Genomic DNA, 21,147 nt, shown 5'->3' on the forward strand with positions numbered 1-21,147 from the left:
CTCTGAACCTACGTGGGGCACATGAATTTTGCTATACCTGCCAAAGAAAGTTAAGTCAGAGTCTGAAGCATTAAAGTGCAGTACAGAAGATCATAACCAGATCTTCATTTCATTTTTATTATAGTGACTTTGGTATAAATACTCAAAGTTAACAATAAAATTTTGCATGGGCTTTAAATATGAAGGTAATGGGCGTATAAGGTATAAGAACAGGTCCAGAGCCTAGAATAGTCTTATAAGTTTCTCTAGTCCTGAAAAACCAGGCAGTACCTTCTTTCACTTAATTCAGCCCTTGTTCTTTGATCCTATTTGTTGTTGTTGCTCCGTCACTAAGTCATGTCCAACTCTTTGCAACCCTATGGACTGAAGCACACAAGCCTTCCCTGTCCTTCACTATCTCCCGGAGTTTGCTCAAATTCATGTCCATTGAGTTGATGATGCTATCTAACCATCTCATCCTCTGCCGCCCACTTTTCCTTTTGCCTTCAATCTTTCCCAGCATCAGAGTCTTTTCCAATGAATCAGCTCTTCACATCAGGTGGCCAAAGTATTGGAGCTTCAGCATCAGTCCTTCCAATGAATATTCAGGGTTGATTTCCTTTAGGATTGACTGGGTTGATCACCTTGCTGTCCAAAGGACTCTCAAGAGTCTCCTCCAGCCCCCAAATTTGAAAGAATCGACTTTGGCATTTCACATGATATACTCTGCATATATATTAAATAAGCAAGGTGATAATAAACAGCTTTGTCATACTTCTTTCCCAATTTTGAAACAGTTCATTGTTTCATGTAAGGTTCTAACTGTTGCTTCTTGACCCACAAACAGGTTTCTCAGAAAACAGGTAAGGTGTTCTGGTATTCCCATCTAAGAATTTTCCACAGTCTGTTGTGATCCACACAGTTAAAGGCTTTAGTGTAGTCAATGAAGCAGAAGTAGATGTGTTCTTGAATTCCTTTGCTTTCAAATATTGGCAATTTGATCTCTGGTTCTTCTGCCTTTTCTAAACCCATCTTGAACATCTGGAAGTTCTTGATTCACCTACTGCTAAAGCCTAGCTTGAAGGATTTTAAACATAACCTTACTAGCAGGTGAAATAAGCACAATTGTCCAGTAGTTTGAACATTCTTTGGCATTGCCCTTCCTTGGAATTGGAATGAAAACTGACCTTTTCCAATCTTGTGGCCACTGCTGAGTTTTCCAAATTTGCTGGCGTATTGAGTGCAGCACTTTAACAGCATCATCTTTTAGCATCAGCTGGAATTCCATCACCCCCATTAGCTTTGTTTGTAGTGATGCTTCCTAAGGCCCACTTGACTTCACACTCCAGGATGTCTGGCTCTAGGTGAGTGATCACACCATCGTGAGTACCCCAGTCATTAGACCTTTTTTTTTGTATAGTTCTTCTGTATTCTTGCCTCTTTTTCTTAATCTCTTCTGCTTCTGTTAGGTCTTTATCTTTTCTATCCTTTATCTGCCCATCTTTTCATGAAATGTTCCCTTGATATTTCCTATTTTCATGAAGAGATCGCTAATCTTTCTCATTCTATTGTTTTCCTCTACTTCTTTGCCTTGTTCACTTAAGAAAGCCTTCTTATTTCTCCTTGCTGTTCTCTGGAACTCTGCATTCAGTTGGGTTTATCTGTTTCTTTTCCCCTTGTCTTTCACTTCTCTTCTTCCCTCAGCTATTTGTAAAGCCTCCTGAAACAACCACTTTTCTGTCTTGCATTTGTTTTTCTTTTGGGATGTTTTTGGTCACCACCTCCTGTACCATGTTACGAACCTCTGTCCATAGTTCTTTAGACACTCTGTCTACAAGATCTAATCCCTTGACTCTATTCATCACCTCCACTGTATAATCATAAGGTAGTTGATTTAGGTCATACCTGAATGGCCTAGAGCTAACTGTTGTCCTGGGACGATGCCAGGCATGTTTCTGCCTTAAGGCTTTTACACATACTATTTTCTCTGTCTGGATCATTATCTTTTATTTCCCTCATTTGAAGTATGCATTTTTAAATTTTTATTAACACTGGAGTAGAGTTGATTGAGGGGTTTCCCAGGTGGCCCTCATGGTAAAGAACCCACCTGCCAATGCAGGAGACACAGGAGACACGGGTCCCATCCCTACAACAGGAAGGTCCCCTGGAGTAAGAATGGCAACCTACCTCAGTATTCTTGCCTGGGAAATTCCATGGACAGAGGAGGTTTGTGGCCACAAAGAGTTAGACGATTGTAGCCATGAAATTAAAAGACACTTGCTCCTCAGAAGGAAAGCTATGACAAACCTTGACACTGTATTAAAAAGCAGAGATACCACTTGTCCAACAAAAAGTATAGTCAAAGCTATGGTTTTCCCAGAAGTCATGTATGGATGTGAGATTTGGGCCATAAAGAAAGCTGAGTGCTGAAGATTTGATGTTTTTGAACTGTGGTGTGGGAGAAGACTCTTGAGAGTCCCTTGGACTGCAAGGAAATCAAGCCAGTCAATTTTAAAGGAATTCAGTCCTGAATATTCATTGGAAGGATTGATGCTGAAGCTGAAACTCCAATACTTTGGCCACCAGACGCGAAGAACTGACTCATTAGAAAAGACCCTGATGTTGGGAAAGATTGAAGGCTGAAGGAAAAGGGGACGGCAGAGAATGAGATGGTTGGATGGCATCAACAACTTGATGGGCGTGAGTTTGTGCAAGCTGCGGAAGCTGGTGATGGACAGGGAAGACTGGTGTGCTGCAGTCCATGGGGTCGCAAAGAATCGGACACGACTGAGCGACTGAACTGAGCTGAGCCATAAGTTTCTCCATCTACATGGTCACAGGGCTCCCTCCCTCTGTTCTCACCTGTCTGCTCACATGTTACATTCTCAATAAGAACTCCCTGACCTTGACGTTAAAAATGACAATCCCGTACTCTCAGATCTCTTTATTAATTGAGATCCTGTTAGCCACTATTACAGATACAACCTTAACTCTCAGTGGTTTACCATAATAAAGGTTTTATCGACTCAAAAGTCCAAATGGTGAATTGCCCTAGAAATCAATAAAGAAAAGAAGGAAACCGATCATCACAGCTTTTATTTATTTGTTTATTTATTTATTTTTGGCTTCGCTTGGTCTTCATTGCTTTGCACAGGCTTTCTCTAGTCACTGCGAGCAGGGGCTACTTTTTGTTGTGGTGGGAGGGCCCTGGGGTGCACGGCTTCAGTAGCTGCGGCGCGCAGGCTTGGCTGCTCTGTGGCATGTGAAATCTTCCCAGACTAGGGATTGAACCCCTGTTCCCTGCATTGGCAGGCAGATGCTCATCCACTGCACCATCAGGGAAGTACACAGCAGATTTTTATGTGCCAAGAAAGAACCCATTCAGCATCTCTACCCACGGATAATCGGCCTGAATTTGGTCCCATGATTGAATGTAACTATAATACAAACGGACAGATGAAGGCTAGCTATATGCACAGGAGGAACAGCAAAAAGGATGGTTTAACAACTAACCAGAGTCTTCAACAGACATGGTAGGGTTTCTTTAAATGTCTCCTGACAGATTAAGTAAGTGAATGAATCAGGGCTGTGGGTAGTTCATCCCAGAAGGTTCAAAGGGGCTTTGAGAGATTCAGTAATAAGGATGATTTCAGATTATTTCAAGGAAGTTGTGTTAAAGTGGAAAAAGAACATGTGCTCCCTTGAAAAATTAGCACAGAAAGCAGTAGGTGAGAAACTAAGAACTTTCATCATCAGGACTTCAGGAACTCGAAGGAAGGATTCAGCTCTGAGTACTGAAATGGGCTTCCCAGGTGGCTCCGGGGTAGAGTCTGCCTGTCAATGCAGAAGACACAAGAGAGACACGTTCAATCCCTGGATTGGGAAGATCCCCTGGAGAAAGAAATGACAACCTACTACAATATTCTTGCCGGGGAAATCCCATGGTCAATGGAGCCTGGTGGGCTACCGTCCATGGGGCTGCAAAGAGTCAGACACGACTGAGTGACTAAAGCACAACTGAAATGGTCAAGGAAGGTTTGGGAGGAGGTAGGACGCTCACGTTGAGTCTTTACAGAAAGGTTAAGAATTCAGTGAGGGGAGAGGAAGAAAAGGACTAATCAGATTAAGGAGAAAGCAAAGAATGTTGAGGACACTGGAAACTTGAGATGGACCTACTTATATAGTTTAGGTCAAGAAGCATATCCATCAAGAGAAGCTACGTAATCTTATGGTAATACAACACCAACATCTCAGAGCTTTTAGACAACAGTGGTTTATTTCTAGCTCACATAACATGTCGTTGAGGTCAGCTGGGGGCTCTGTTTACTTGCCACTGTCTGCTGCGGGGTGGGCGGGTTGATAGATTAGTCACTCATGGGAACATTGTCAGTCACTGTGGAAAAAAGAAACACAGAGAGTCTTACTTTACCAGTTGACAGTTCTGCTTCAAGGTGATATATGTCACTTCCACCTAAACTCATCGGCTAGAACTAAAGTCACGTGGCCTATCCCCAAATGGAAAGAATCTGAATATTTGGCAAACAACATCAAAGACCATCACAGAGGGCAGTGGAAACTCAGGTTAGATCAGATTACCAGCATTGCCTATGTCTGTATAAACACCATGCTTGGACAGAAATTAACTCAAGTTGAAAAGTCCAGAGAGACTCCCAAACATACCTTTTCACCCAGATCACTTTTTAAATTCTCCAGCTATTGATCTGTCTCCTCAATATAAATCTCCACTCAGGTATTTGTGACTGTTTCAATTTATCAGTTGATTATTCAGTAAATATTTGCATACCGATTAGGCTAGGTGCTGGGAACACAGCAGTGAATAAAGCAGTGATATTCCCTTCCTTGGATGAATGTGATAAACTGCAGGAGACTTTGGGGGCAAAGAAGGCACTGATGAAAAAAAACAAGACTCGTTAGAGGCACAGCCTCGTTGTTCACATGTGCGTGTTGACCACAGAAGATGACCGTGCCATCTGTTAGGCAGGCTGGGTCTTACTTTACTTCTTCCACATCCCCTAAGCTTCTAAACAGGATCCAAGGCACAGAGCAGATGCGCAATGCTACTAACTGTTCCCTCGTGCAACCTCATTTCTTCTCTTTTCTCTCTCTCCCTTCCTCTCCACCTTTCTCATTCTCTTAACTTGCAGTGACAACACCTTCCCCAATGAAATTCTGTCTTGTGAAAAGTACCGATCATATTCAGAAAAGAAAAACAAACAAAAAACTGGCCAAGAATTTTGGTTCAGCCTTTTCATTCCTTAAGTTGGCAGAGCGATGTATTTACTTAGAAAAGAAAGTGCCAAAGATAAATTTTGTGGATAATAAAAGTTAAAGGCAGGTGGATTGATTTGGGTTCTGCCAAACACAGATGTCTTGAGGACCTGCCCTAATTCTACAACTCAGTGCAGAGGGAGCCATTTATCCAGTGTTCGAAGAGTGGCTTAAAAAAAAAAAAAAACCCTCATGACTGGAATTTAGAAAATAAGCTTGCATGGAGAGAAAAAGCACCTGTTCCTTATCTCCTTTATTTAGAAAAAAATGCTAGATCTCATTCTTTGTAAAATCTAGTGAGAAACCTGAATTTGGTGCACAATGGCTGATCAATATTATTTGTTTCTCTGAATTTATGTTCTTGTTTTTATTTCCCATAATAAGTATTTCCCTAATACTCCACACACACACACATTAATACACACTTTTCAAAGGGCTCTTGAAATAAGAACCTAATATGTAATTAGGAACACCATGACAAAGTACCTCCATCCCAACCCTAAGAATTGGTAAGTACTATATTGCAGTAATGTATTTTGAAGTCTAATTTTACAAAATTTACATTTTGAATTTTAGTCCAAGAGGTTTAGAAAATTACAAACTGAACTTTGCAGTTTTCCAAGATTCAGATTCATTTTCCAAGCAATGCTGTGAGTCAGCAACCTTAAATATGTCACATTTGATTACTAGAATATGTATATTCATGTTACTATTGCTCTAATATTAGGGCATCAATTCCCTGCTCTAATGAGCTAAACGTGAAAAACAATTAATTCCAAACAAGACAAATATGCACAACTTTCTAAATGAAGTACATGCTGTGTAGCTTACTTTTCATGGTCACATTTAATAAAATAAATCAGAGCATAAATAAACAAATAGACAAGCAAGCATACATCAGCCCTTACATTTGAGTTTCAGCAAGAAGTAAGGACTTCGGTTGTTTATGGGGTACATGTTTATCCCTGAAAAGGCTATAGCAAAGTCATCTGTAATACCACTCCTCATGGGCAGAGATATTTGTTTTCTCTTGTTCAGTCTAATTATCTCAGCTTTCTTTACTTCTGTAAAGGTTTTCTGAGCACTGAGGACTCACGGGTGCATTATTAGCAGTGGGCAGTTTTAGAAGAAGGTGCAGTGGAGAAAGAGGTGGACAAGGGACGAACAGGAACGAAGGCTCACGAAACCTCGGCTGAATACAGAGACAGGAGAAGAAAGAAAGGAGCTCAGCAATGAGAAACGACAGGGACAATGGATTGGAGAGGATTTGATGAGGTCCAAGTACTGTTGGTGGCTTCCCTGGTGATTCCGTGGTTAAGAATCTGCCTGCCAACGCAAGAGATGCGGGTTCAATCCCTTGGTCTGGAAGACCCCCTGGGGAAGGAAATGGCAACTCACTCCAGTATTCTTGCCTGGGAAATCCATGGACAGAGGAGCCTGGTGGGCTATAGTCCTTAGAGTCTCAAAGAGTGGGACGCAGATTAACGACTAAACAACAAAGTACTGTTGAAGTGAAAGGTGCATTCGAAAGGTAGGAAGAGGGACGCAGGATGTATTAGGGAGTGAGCGTCTGTGAACAATTTCAGAGGTAGTGAAAGCTGGAGTGCGGTTCTGAGCATGGATAACACAGCATGACTGGAAAAAAAGGAGATGAGGATAGGGTGCCTTGTCTGTGCCATCTCACAGCTGCTAAAACCAGGAGCTGCTGTGGAGAAGAGAAAAGTGGCCCCGTGGACCAGGCGTGGGATTCCTCAGTGGACAAGGAGAATGTGTTTGGACAGTGAAAATAATGAGAGGGTATCCCCTGGCCAGTAGCCCTGCTTCTGCATGTTGCCCCAGATACACTTGAAGACATGACAATAGACAGCATTACTGAGAAATTTCCACAAGCCAGACACTCACCTAAAAGCTTTATCGTCATCTTCTCACTTACTCTTCCCAACAATATAAAGCTATTCAGGGAATTCCCTGGGAGTCCAGTGGTTAAGACTCTGCGCTTTCACTGCCGAGGGTACAGGTTTGATGCCTGGTTGGAAAACTAAGATCCTGCAAGCTGCACAGTCCAATTAAATGAATAAACAAAGCTATTTTTCCCCTCAATTTTGCAGGTTAGAAAGGGGATCTAAGCAAGATGAACTTTGCTCAGTCAACAGGATTACATTCATCGACCACATTCTGAACTCGTAACCTATTCCAGATTCTGTGTGCTTAACCATGAAGCTGTATTGTCACTCAATTTGGGACCCCATCTAGGGGAGCTAATGACCTTGAGTGAAGACTTTTTCTGGAACCATTGTGAGAAACTTGAACAGCCTAACCACTTGATTGAGACCAGTTTGTTAGATTTCAGAGGCAGGTGCTTAAACATGAAGTGTAAACAGAGACTGTGCTGTGCTAAGTAGTGTCTGTCTCTTTGTGACCCCAGGGACTGTAACCTGTCAGGCTCCTCTGTCCATGCGATTTCTCAGGTAAGAATAGTGGAGTGGGTTGCCCTTTTCTCCTTCAGGCGATCTTCCTGATCCAGGGATCGAACCTGCATCTCCTGTGTCTCCTGCATTGCAGGCGGATTCTTTACCACCGTGCCACCGGGGAAGCCCCCAAATGGACTAAACTGCTTTATGATAAATAACAGGAGAGAAGGGGAAACCTGCTTCCCATCCTCCTAGGCAGACATCACTATCAGCCTGATGAAAGCATGGTGACGGAAGAGAACACTGTGTTGACCAAGGAAATTGCTTAAGTGGCCGTGTGGTTGCTGATTTGGAAATTTTGAGACTACTTGAAGCTCAGAAAGGGAGGAATAGCTGTGGAGGGGCATGAGGAGAGGAGGTTCCCCAAGCTGCAGTATGCTCAAGCCTGAACTAGTTCAGGTTACCGAAGAAGATGATATTTGCTGCCCTAAGTGATCTCTAAATGGCTATGAAAAGCTGTGGATTCATATCTGAGTCCTATTTTACATCTGTATAAATTTGAGAAAGTCAATCTTTCTCTTTTTTTTTCCTTTGAAGATTTTTTAATGTGGACTATTTTAAAAGTCTTTTTTGAATTTGTTACAGTATTACTTCTGTTTTATGCTTTGATATTTATTGGCTCCAAGGCATAGGGGATCCTAGCTCCCCAACTAGGGGTGGAACCTGTGCCCCCTGCATGGAAAGCAAAGTCCATGGAAGTCCCAGAAAGTCAGTCTCTCTTAGTCTTCATTTCCTCAATGTAAAATAAGAAGAATTTTACCTATGGTTGTTGTGGTAGTAGAGGAGTATATGTGAAAGGGCCTGATATGGTGCCTGACATGGAGGATCTTAGACTTTAATTTCCATTTCCCTCCTAGCGAGCAAAATTGTAAGTGAGTTTTATTCAATCAAAATTAATTACTTAATTTGTTGGATACCAACCATCACAGAAAATACCCAGACCGAGGCTTGAGTCCTGGAGGCCCTGTCCAGTGACCCTACCCCTCTGTCACTAATTTCCTATATGATCTTGAGAAAATTGCCAGCTCTTCCCAAGGTGCATTTTCCTTGCCCCTAAGAGAGCAATGTGTTCTGATTCAACGAGTCTCAACCTAAGGCTAGTTTTGTATCTGTGTGCCTTTTAAGATAAGATCAACGCAAACATAAGAGGACGGTCTTGTAGACACAGCAGGGGAAGGGGACGATGGGCTGAATTGAGAGAGTAGCGGTGACATATATACACTACTGTGTGTAAAACAGAGAGCCAGTGGGAAGCTGTATGACACGGGGACACTCTGTGACACTCTGTGACAACCTGAGGGTGGGATGAAGGGGTGGGAGAAAGGCTCAAGAGGAAGGGGATATACATATATGGCTTATTCATGTGTATGGCAGAAACCAATGCAGCATTGTAAAGCAATTATCTTCCCATAAAAAAAAAATAAGACCTATTGCTGTTAGCCGATTTTCAAAGAGCTCTGTGATGCAGTCATGGATAGTAGTATCCTAGAATCTGCATAGCCTCTGAAATTTCATCTGCCATCTAACACTCCCAATCTAGTCAAGCTCATAATTGACTCGTCCTCTTGAGCTTCCCTGGTGGCTCAGACAGTAAAGCGTCCGCCTACAATGCGGGAGACCCAGGTTCAATCGCTGGGTAGAGAAGGTCTCCTGGAGAAGGAAATGGCAACCCACTCCAGTATTCTTGCCTGGAAAATCCTGTGGATGGAGGAACCTGGTAGGCTACAGTCCATGGGGTCACAAAGAGTCGGACATGACTGAGCGACTTCACTTTCTTTCATTTTCTTTCTTTGGTTCAATAGTATCCATTAATATATTATAAAGCAATATAATATTTTATTGGTTATTTTCCAGTCAAAATGGAAAGGTTCTTTCCTGGCCTCCCTTCCTGCCTGCAGCATTCTCACAGCCCCTGGGAAAATGATGTAGCCCTGGTGTTTCTACACCAAAGGTTCTGATTACCCAAATGGTTTCCTGGACTTAATATCCTCCTTATCCTTCTTGGTTCATTTAAAAAAAAAATGTTCTCTCTTTTGGCTAATTCACCAGAGGACAGATTTAATTAAAAGGTGGCAACATATTGCAACTCTCACTGCCAAAATACATGATTAATAAGAGAGCCTGTAGGCTTCCAGATCATTTGATTGTTTTTATTTTGAATGTCTTAAAATACGCAAGATCACATTGAGATCAGTGTCAGGTTACAACCTCACCATGCTAAATAAATAACTGCTAATATTCAAAAGTAAACTGAGGACAAAATACTAGATGTAAATGAATGTGTTAGTAAGCAATATATTCATTTGCAATGAAAATTACAGTGTTAAACAATTGCATCATGGAGCTGGAAGAAGTAAAACATTCATTCTGTGAATATTTACCGAGTCAACAATGTGCTTTGCAAGGAGATGTAATGCTGAGCTTGAATCCTCCAAGAAACTAGTTTATTGCGATGTACAAGAATGCGGTAAATGTATGCAAATAACTAAAATATAGGGTTACAAGTGTTAAGTTCTGGCTCAATGCTGATAGATAAACTGCTGCAATTGTCAAAGGGTAGAGAGAAAACTTTAAAATGTGGAAAGATCTCAGACAGACATTAGCCGTTGAGCTGATCCTTGAGTCACAGGTTGAGTTTGGACACGTGAAATATAGGTATAGACATTCAAATAGAGGCAATGGTGTGGACAAAGCAAAAAGAGAAATCTGGAAGGTTTGAGGCTTCTTCAGGATGTGCATTTACTCCTGGTGTCAGTAGTACGTCTTGACTTCCTGGAGCTGGGATTCAGAAATGGGAACAGGCAGAAATAAGAGAAGCCTCTTCATCTCAAAGGGAGGCTTTGCTTGTGCTCTCATCTCAAGTGCTCTGATGGGATCCCTGTCTATAGGGACCATTTACATGATGAACTGCAGTGGGGAAAGTATCCAGAGGAGGAGAGATGGTCCCTAATGCTGAGAATGCACAGTCTCTGTCGGGAGATCACCCTTCCTGTTACTTCCTGAAAGGCAGGAGTGATGAGTTAAAGGGACCAGTGACAATGGAAAACGTAACTCGGGAAACTTCAGCTGAAACTTGAGCTTCTTTAAAAATAGGAAGACCTAAGGATTTCCCTGGTGGTCCAGTGGCTAAGACTTCTCTCTCCCAATGCAGGGGGCCCAGGTTTGATCCCCAGTCAGGGAACTAGATCCCGCGTGCCCATGACTAAACACCCCACACAACGGCAATGAAAATCAAAAATCCCGCATGCCACATCTAAGACCCAGCACAACCAAATGAATAAATAAATATTTAAATAAAAAATAGGAATATCTGGAAATTCTGGGCAGTTTCCCTCATGTATATTACTTCACTAGCCTTTATAGGAATTTAAGGTTTATCTCCACAAAGTAGAGAAATGTGACATCATGTGGGCCAGATTTGGGGTGAAAACTACATGGAATGGGTGGGCTACGTGTGTTTGAAGACTCACAGACTGAAAAAAGGGCTTCCCAGGTGGCAATAGTGGTAAAGAACCCGCCTGCCGGTGCAGGAGACATAAGAGACGCTGGTTCAATCCTGGGTCAGGAAGATCCCCTGGAAGAGGAAATGGCAACCTACTCCAGTATTCTTGCCTGGAAAATCCCGTCCACAGAAGAGCTTGACAGGTTACAGTCCATGGTGCTGCAAGGAGTCGGACACAACTGAAGCAACTTAGCACATGTGAATTGAAGAAGCTTCTGTGATAAATGGTGAGCAGAGGATTAAGCAAAAATTAAGCACCTTGGAACAGAATAAGAGCAAAACTTCCCTTTCTGTCTTCCTCCCATTTAGCTGCTGGCCTCTGTTCCATCATAACAGGCACACTTTCACCATTCACACTTCCTATGAACTGCTGCGGCCAGAAATCCTGGCAAAAGTCCGAGTGATCAGACAGTTGTCTGTTGTTCGCCTGTTCTAGAAAAATATTCGTCAAAGGCCAACAGGGACCTTTGCTTGGCCCTTGGCAGCCACCGTTGACTGCAAACTGCCTTTATTTGCCCTTGGCTAGCATCTCTATTTTTTTTTTTTTTCCTTTCTGTATTTTTGGCCTGAAATGCTAAATTTAATGAACATTATTCAATTGTTCTTTTTCACCGCTTGCTTTTTTTCTAATGAATGATTTCACAGCATTCTTTTTTTTAATGGGGAAATTGTCAAAGTTTAAAACAAAGCCTCCATTCTGCAGGTCCATTTTCTAGGTTAATCTCATTAGTAGGTCTAGATAAGGCGTAATATTTGTGTCAAAGAAAGGAAGTCAGCAAGCTCCCGTATCTTAAGAAAATTACATTCTCTGAAAGCAAGTTTGCCTCTATCTAATCACCATAAGACACCTTTTTTTTTTTTCTAGACAACCAAACACAAATTGGCTGATCCCTTGAAAAAAATAATTCAAGGGTTAGAGAAGGAGGTTAGAGTTTATGTAAAATAAAACAACCAGAAAAACACATTGTCATCCAAGTTACCAGTCATCTGAATAGACAGGAAATATACACACGTATCATCTAGACTCAAATAGTAGAACTGACGGCCAATATTTAGAAACACATAATTTCTTGGGTAGAAGTCAAAGCTCAAATTCCAAGCCAAATTGTGCTGCACATGTCATGATTTGTCATGGAGTTGATGGGGGGATAAGGGGAGGGGGGTGGTGCTCATAAAGACCCATAACTTCTCTGGGAGGAACCTTATGTCATAGAGTGTGAGGAGCAGACAATAGATAAAGTTGTGATGCTTGGCTGTGGGTTTCCCTGTGTTGATTTTTTAAGATGCCTGCTGGCTGAGTCAGAGTGGAGAGTGACAGCTAGCAACTCGATGGGGTGGGGAGTGGCCGTGAAAGTCCAGGCAAACCAAAAGGAAATAGAGGACCAGACCCTAGGGCAGATGTGAGCAACTGAAACAGCCCCACACCATCCAGGAAGGTCCTGACTGCCCTGGGCATCAACCTGTAGGATGTGCTAGCGGGGAAAGGAGGGTTTTGGTCTTTTATTTTTTTTTTTTAAAGAACTATTCTTTTTTCTTAAATTTTATTTATTTATTTAGTTTTATGTTTTGGCTGTGCTGGGTCTTTGTTGCTGCCTGGGCTTCTCTCTAGTTGCAGAGAGCAGAGATTACTCTCCAGTTGCAGTGCGGGGGCTTCTCATTGCAGTGGCTTCTCTTGCTGTCAAGCACGGGCTCTAGGGCCTGCAGGCTTCAGTAATTGTGGCACATGGGCTCAGTCATTGCAGCTGCCAGGCTGTAGGGCACAGGCTTAGTAGTTGTGGTGCATGGACTTAGTTTGTTGTGAGGCATGTTGGATCTTCCTGGAGCAGGGATTGAATCTGTGTCGCCTGCATTGGCAGGCAGATTCTTTACCACTGAGCCACCAGGGAAGCCCCAGGGCTTTGGCCTTGGCTAACATTTACTTCTTACTCTTTTCTTTCCTTCCTTGTGCTCGTAGGAGCTTCCCCAGTGGCCTGTGTCACTATGTGTGTTACACCGAAAACTTCTGAACGCTTACACTAATACCAATGGATTGTAGCAGTAATAGTAGTCAGTGATATTAACAGCAAATATGCATATTGTACCCACTATTTTTTATTCACTGTTCTAACTATGTATATTAATGGAGCTAACCCTTGTAGCCACTCCGTGAGGTTGTGGTTTGAAACAACATCTAAAAATGAATGAAGCAAGATATTTAGAATTGGGACTGTCCCTCACAGTGTCCTCAGTTTGTTTGTTTTTTTCACTTTATTCTTTTATCGGGAAGCAGACACAGGGTACACAGGTTGAGAAGCAGCGTGATACCTCCCAGTGAGATGCAGCATAACGATAGCAGGAGTCAGGGACACTGCAGTGGCCAGGCCTAAGCCCAGCCTCCCCAACGGAGGAGAGGAGGTGGAACCTTCCACCAACACTGTCCTGTTTTTTTCAAGTCACCTGCTGAATGGCTGACTGCCTTCAGCTGAGGAACCAGGGATGCCTGGTAAAGCTGTGTATGTACACATGGAGGCACACAAGGCTCCAAAGGGCTCAGCCAGCCACCAAATCAACCAACCAACCAATAAACAACACTCTTGAGAACTTGGGGCTTCCCTGGCAGCTCAGATGGTAAAGAGTCTGCCTGCAACACAGGAGATGCAGGTTCGATCCCTGAGTTGGGAAGATCCCCTGGAGAAGGAAAGGGCAACCCACTCCAGTCTTCTTGTCTGGAAAATCCCATGGACAGAGAAGAGAAGCCTGGCGGGCTACAGCCCATGGGGTCGCAGCATCAGACGCGACTAACACTTTCATACAGTTTGCCATCTGCGGGCTGTGACACACGTCTTTCATTTGCTCTCACAGGCTGTTTGACATCACACACGCCATCCTCACTGTTGAATCTCTACAAATGCGCAGCGAAAACTAAAACCAGAAGCCAAAGCACTTGCCTCATATTCATGGCACACGTCTCTCGGGCTTTCGGGAACCTTAGGAAGATTCTTTAATTAATTACGACAGAACAATAATCCTGACTGACCTCTCTCCCCCTGCAACTGCCTGCGGCTTCCGCCAGCCGCATTCTGGAGAGCTTTGTCTTCCGATAATAAGAGACACTTCAAAAGAAACGTCCCCTCTGACATGGAGAAGCGCCAGGGGAAATTCCCTTCAGAACATCTCCCATAAATGCTTCCATTTCCTGAAACAGGGACAGGAGGCCACAAAAATGAGCTCCCCGATGAGGCGCCATGGTGGCATTTGTCACAATGTATTATCATCATTTATGGGGTTTTCTGTTTCTCCTGCGTGGGCCTCTGTACTAACCTGTATTTCACAGGGTAGCAGGCATAGGAGAGGTACTCTGTGAAATTTTTTAATCCAAAGGGATGAATGAATTCACTGGTTCTGACATGAAAAAGGAATTTTAAGCTCAAGCGAAACACACACGAGCGCGCGCCCACACACATGCGCGCTTACACAAGGTACAAAACCAAAATAAATCTTTTACTTCATTAATTGTAAAGAAAGTCAAGTTAGTAAACACAGTAATTCCCACAGTTATGACAACATTTCTTTCTGGCTTATCTTCCTCATTTATCGCCTCAAAAAAAATCTGGCTGATAGGTTTAAAAATTTGCTTTTATTATTAATAGAATACTTCTTCTAAGAAGTCCACAATATGACTCTTCTTCCTCAGGGGTAGGAAACTTTGAGTGGGTGCTAACCAATGACAGGTCAGTTCTCACAAAGAAGGGTCGGTTCTGTCATTTGGTGAATGAGAAAGTGGGTCTAAGAGACTAAGACAACTTCCTTTGGTCACACGGACGTCACGTGGCAAAGTTATGATTCAAACTCCAACGTCTTTTTTTTTTTAATTTTAATTTTATAATGAAGAATAGCCGATTAACAAGGTTGTGATACTTTCAGGTGGACAGTGAAGGGACTCAGCCATACATATACATGTATCCATTCTCCACCAATCTCCCCTCCCATCCAGGCTACCACATCACATTGAACAGAGTTCCCTGTGCTATACAGTAGGTCCTTGTTGGTTATCTATTTTAAATACAGAAGTGTGTACATGTCAGTCCCAAACTTCCTAACTATCTCTTCCCCACTTGTTACCTTAAGTTCATTCTCTGAGTCTATGAGTCTCAAACTCCAGTGTCTTGATTTCACCATTGCAAGGCATGTATTTGCCAGTTTCATAAGCTTGCCTTTTTTAATCTCAGGGAAGAAATGAGAGGGAAGGGGAAGGGTGAGGGAGTCAGAGGAGTAATCAGAAATAAGAACACTGTCTTGGAGGAAGATCACCTTAATAGGAAACAGAGCAGACAGTAAGACCTCAAGAGCCAGAGGCAATGGGTCATTTCTGAGTTGTTTTAGAATGAGTGAATTTTAAACCTGGCCATAAGGATAAAAATACTGGAATCATTTGCTCCAGGAGGGCGCAGGAGAGATGATGACATAGAACAGCATCGAGCCCCAAACTTACTGAATGGTAATTCAAACACAAATAGTAGGGCATTGAAGCTGTTTGTTGGCTGCAGGGCTTAGAAACATGACTCATGTCAAAAACCTGAAAAGGTCCTTTAGAAGCATAAGGCTCATAAGAAAAATCCTTTGGGAGGCAGAATAAATAACTAAAACAGTTATAGAGGTGCTAAGATACAGACTTCAGCACTTCTTAGAAACCACAGCTTGTGAGGGGTAACTGGGTCTCCTGCGGGTGGCACTGTCTGATTTCATAGATTTGGCCCAGTTGATCTTGGACACGGACATGGGTGGATTTCAATCTAGTATAATTTTAAGGATGTCAAATGTCGATTTCCAAACTCAACTCCCCGCTCCCTCCCGCCCACCAAAGCTTGTTACAGCATTAAGAAGTCCATATCTGGAATCATTGTGGGTTTAAAGTATAGGATGCAAAAACTTGTGTTGCTTTGCAAATTCCCAAGAGTAAAAACACATTAAATTATTTGCCAAGTAGTATGGCCGTTTCCAAACAGAAAGTAAGTTGCTGATGCGATTGGGCAAGACAGGCAGTTTCTGAAAGAAGCCAGAAGGTGTCCAAAGTACCCAGCACACAGCCGTGTCAAAGATAGCAGGAACCAGGAGAGAGTGTGGAGTAGGAGGTAGCTTATGCAAATCATTCAGTTAACAGATATGACTGTCTATGTGCCAAGAACTCTCATAGCACTGGACATATGTAATGGACAAAATAGGCAAAAATTCTGGCCCTCATATAGCTTATGGTTGGTTGGTTGGTTAATCACTAAGTTGTGCCTGGCTCTTTGTGACCCCATGGACTGCAGCACACCAGGCTCCTCTGTCCATGGGATTTTCCAGGCAGAATACTGGCGTAGGTTACCACTTCCTTCTCCAGGGGATTTTTCCAACCCAGGGACTGAAGCAACAATTCTTGCATTGGCAGGCGGATTCTTTACCACTAAGCCACCAGGAAGCCCCAGATAGCTTATAACCAAGGATAAATATAGATAGGCCTTTCTTACTTGGCCATTTCCATTTGACTAAACCAACTCCGTGATCTCGGAGTCCTTGACAGAGATCACCAATGATAATAGCAAAATCATGCATAAACTTGATCCCCTTTAAGCTGCCAGTGGTCTGTTAGTTATGTATCACCCCTGTTTCACCAAAGAAGAAGCCAAGGTTAAAGTTCTCATGAGATTACATATAGTGAGCAGAGCTGGAGTTACCTATCGGGACTTACTGGATGGAGAGGCAGCCCAGAGTAGGACATGAACTCTGGGGGCAACAGAACTGGATCTGTGTTCTGGCTCTGCTGCTCATGTGACCTTGGACAATGTATGCATTTTCTGCTTCACTCAGCATCCTGATAGATAGGCTGAGTTGGGATGATAAAACCTATTTCAAAGACTGAAGATAAAGCTAACATGAAAAGTGCAAGGAAAATACATAGAATAGCTCTTGGCATAGAGTAAGTGCTTAATCAGTGATGGTTATTGTAACAGCACCAATTAATCAGCGTTCCTTTTCTTGTTCATTACTTGGCACTTGGCACCTGGATCAGGGTCTCCATCATCCCCAGCCCCACCTTGATCATCTCCCTCTGCTTCTGTGATCTGTGAACCCAGGAGCAGACTCAAATATGCCCAGCCATGGAGGGTCCTGGCTCCGTTTCCCAGGCACAGGGAATTACACAACACCAGCCGACCTGATGTGCTTTTCTGTAGGCTATTTTTGAAAGCTTGTCCCTTTGAACACACAGAAGTCAGGAAATGCAAAATGAAGGTTCCCAGAGTAACCACAACTCACCTGCATTGCACATCGAGGCATATGTTTCCTGGGAAGTACAATAACATAAGACCGTCAGCTTACCAGTGTGGGTGAAGTTAAGGCTGTTGCAGAAGTTGTCAATTTGAATGTCCTGACCGGGGTGCATTTTCATTGTCACCTATGATACTGCATTGGCATAGTATTCACACTAGAAATGGCAACATAATTCAGAGGCCATTGTGCCTGTGACTGAGATAGTTATCTCTAGAGGGACCTCTCCTCGAACATTCACAAGGATTTCAAGAAAAGAACCCTGAGAAGAAACATTAGTCCCCGGGGGGAATGCAGCTAAATTCATCCAGCATGAAAGAATTGAGCCACATTTATTTTCTAGCAATTATGGAAGCAAGCAACCTTTTTCTTTGCAAATACATCCTGAGAGACAGTAGCTTACCTGATTGCTGCCTTTATTTGAATCCTCCACCTGGGTCCTAAAGGAGTGTGGGCTATAGATATCCTATCTCCTTACCTGGGTTAGGGAAGATCAAATAAAAGAGTAATAGATAAATTGGTGCATGCAAGTTGATGATTTGTACATTTACAGAGAAATTGATCCAACGTTTCCACAGATGTAAAATTAGAGTAAGAACTGTGCCCACTGGTCCTCAAGGTTTACAAACTCTGGTGAAGACCCATAGGATCAAAGGATCTGAAAACAAGTCACCACTTCAGTTCCAGCTCTTCTACCTGGGCCTGGGGGCCTTGTATCAGGAGGCCTAATGACAATAATCCTTCATCTTCATAGAAGGAGGAGACCACAGGAGCTCTTGGACCTATTGTCTCTGTGATCAAATGTTCTTCGAGCATAATGTGTTTCTTAATACCCTCTTTGCACAAATTATATTCTGAGACTAGCACATCCCCTAAAAGTTCACTACTCTTTATCTTGAGCGTTCTCTGTGTCTCAGAGAAAACACACACTTCCTTCATAAAGAGAATGCTTATTTCTCTCCGGAAAGACTTTCCAAGAACTCTTAGCAATCAAAACAGTCAATGGGGGTACTTATTGTACTTATCTCAAGCCTCACTCTTCCTTGTTGGATTTTTGTAAAATTTAAATAAGACAATGTGTCTAAAGTGCCTGACACCCAGTAGAAGCTCAACAAATGTCAATTTCATATAAGTTACCAGCCCCAGGTTAATTAGTTCCTTCCGTACCAAGAGGAGCGTCCTCTTGTTCCTATTCTCTATACTCCCCTCCCCATACTGAACATGGACAGAATTCCATACTATACCTTGGGCTTCCTTTGCTCAGAGTATAAACTCATCCTTAGAGGACTTGCAGAAGCAAACTCTGTTATAGTTACTCCAGTCCGTTTTGACATTTCCTCTTTCATTTCAGTAACCAGAACACAAAATCTACTTGAGATGTACTTTTGGTCTTGTTTGCTCTGTGCTCCATCAGGAGTGCACCCTTGGTTTTCATATTCCCTTCCATGGCTATCACACATCTGTGCTTCTCGTGTAATAAAAAGATGTGACAATTGAATGGTGGGTTTTTTTTTTTTTCTCTCCAAGTTGCACCTGCCTGAGGACTGGGGCTGCTAAGTGCATTACGAAGTCAAGGAGAGTTCAATCCCTGATATCTCATCCATCACCAAGCACTTTCCTTAGCTCTGCAATCCTTCCTCTCCAGCATTTCTCTGGCTCACCCTCTCCTTCTCATTTCCACTGCTCTGCCCCAAGACTGGTCATAAGAGACTTGTACTTGGCTTTTTCCCAGTCTTTTCACATACAGCCTTGTGACTCAAAATCTTCTTCAGATTTTTGGTTTGGGTCATGAAACAATGCTTATTCAGAAACTGACAGAGGCTCTTTATGTCCCCTCATGTCAAATCCTGACTCCTAATCCAGTTCTCTGAGGCTCTTCACTAGAAATAGCCTCCTCCCTAAGGATTGGGAACTCTTAAAGTTGGAGGCAAGGAGGTCAAGGAGTGTCTGAATAGTCATCCTCGAACACTTAGGCATTTCTTATGTGAAGGATGTGTTTTTACTCAGAAGACCTAATAAGAAGAATGCTTAAATAACCATAAGAATGCCTTTGGTTGGGATAAAAGAAAGCGTGTCTTGACCCTCAGATGTCCTGTCACTTCCATAAGGGTTTCCTTAATCCTCTAGCTGTCTCCGTTTGTGTTTTCCTTCATTTGACCTCGTAGCCCTTTTCTGCACCATTTATTTTAAAGTGGTCTGCCACTTGGCTTTCTGACAGCTCTTGTATTGTTGCTCTGCACATCATTTACTGTGTTTGATATGTACATTGCGTTTCTTCTAGGCATGTTATAATTTTTGTCATATGAAACCTTTCCAAAGCATTTGAGCTGCTGCTGCCTCTCACCATTTCAAATTGCCTTCCATCGAATTCTGTCGCTGTGGACTGCCCAGTAGTCCTTAGAGCTCCGCGTCTGTTTCTTTTAATCCCTCACGCACCCTAAAAGCTCATGCACCTTGAGTGTCCTTTTATTAGTCAACATTATTTTCTGATCATATACAAAGAAAATGTGAACTTTAAGATCATAGGCTTTTGGGGAATCCATGAGCTATTATAGACCACCTCACCTGAGAATTGCACTTAAAAATCTGGCCTCTATGAAGTCATAAAATGCTCTGTGATGAGATGAATCCCAAGAAATGAATGCCTGCTCTGACCCAGTTCCTACTTATTGCATTCAAAGGACAGTCAAACTTATCTTCCTTCACTCTCTCTCCTTTATGCTTCAGACAGTCAAATGGCTTGACCTTCTAAAATATGGTATTTGACTCCCATCTTTGATTAGTAAAGGATTTTTCTAGTATTAATTTAGTTATTTACTGCATCGTCCATATCTTGACATTGTTTCTATACCTTAGGTCACAGGGAATTAATTTAATCCTTCTTCTACGTGATGCCCCTTCCCATATGTAAAGACATCTATGACAAACCCAGCTGCTTCCATCTCTCTTCTTAAAATGAGCATCCCTCAGATCCCTCATCTTTCTCTGACTCAGTAGTTATTTGTCAACGTCCCTCTTAAAATCGGGACCTACACCTGATCACAGCATTCTAGGTAGGTTTTGATGGTGTAAATTGTAGTATGACTCTACCATCTCTTATGTGAGACCTATAATGTCTTAAAATTACTCTGTTTTCCCCACTTGTCCTTCCTATTAAGACACCAACTAGAGCTCCAAAGTCTTTTTCATAAGTGTTGCTTTTGAAACACATTTCTCACATCCTGTATTTTTGTAGCATGATTCTTTTAAAATTTATCAAATTCATCTTGGTGATTTCCACCTAGTTGTCCAACAGCTAAAGTATTTTTCTTTATCCCTCAGTTTTATTGAGATATAATTGACAGACAGCACTGTACAAGTTTAAGGTGTACACATAACAATTTGACTTACATATACTGCTAATGATAACCACAATAGGTTTAGTTAACAACCACCATCTCATGTGAATACTAAAAAATGTCTTTTCCTTGTGCTGAGAACTTTTATAATCTTCTCTCTTAGCAACTTTCAACTATACCATATAGCAGTGTTAATTATAGTCATCATATTGTATATTACTTCTCTAGTACATTTTTATCTTATAACTAGAAGTTTGTACCTTTTGACCACCTTCATCTT

General features: G+C 42.3%; 2 long non-coding RNA genes across 2 annotated transcripts in view; one reads left to right on the forward strand and one right to left on the reverse strand.

Moving 5' to 3' along the window:
- LOC145518669 (uncharacterized) overlaps positions 1-21,147 on the forward strand; it is a 207,369-nt gene that overhangs the window by 165,588 nt on the left and 20,634 nt on the right. The window lies entirely within an intron of this gene.
- Positions 4,237-20,117, reverse strand: LOC145518671 (uncharacterized). The gene is made up of 3 exons (XR_014063109.1): positions 18,774-20,117; positions 17,933-18,007; positions 4,237-4,372 (listed from the first exon to the last, which is right to left on the reverse strand). It is a non-coding gene; the product is annotated as an uncharacterized LOC145518671 (long non-coding RNA).

This window comes from Giraffa tippelskirchi, chromosome 8 (genome assembly GCF_054371585.1).
Source record: "Giraffa tippelskirchi isolate mGirTip1 chromosome 8, T2T-mGirTip1v1.2.pri, whole genome shotgun sequence".
Lineage (NCBI taxonomy): Eukaryota > Metazoa > Chordata > Mammalia > Artiodactyla > Giraffidae > Giraffa > Giraffa tippelskirchi.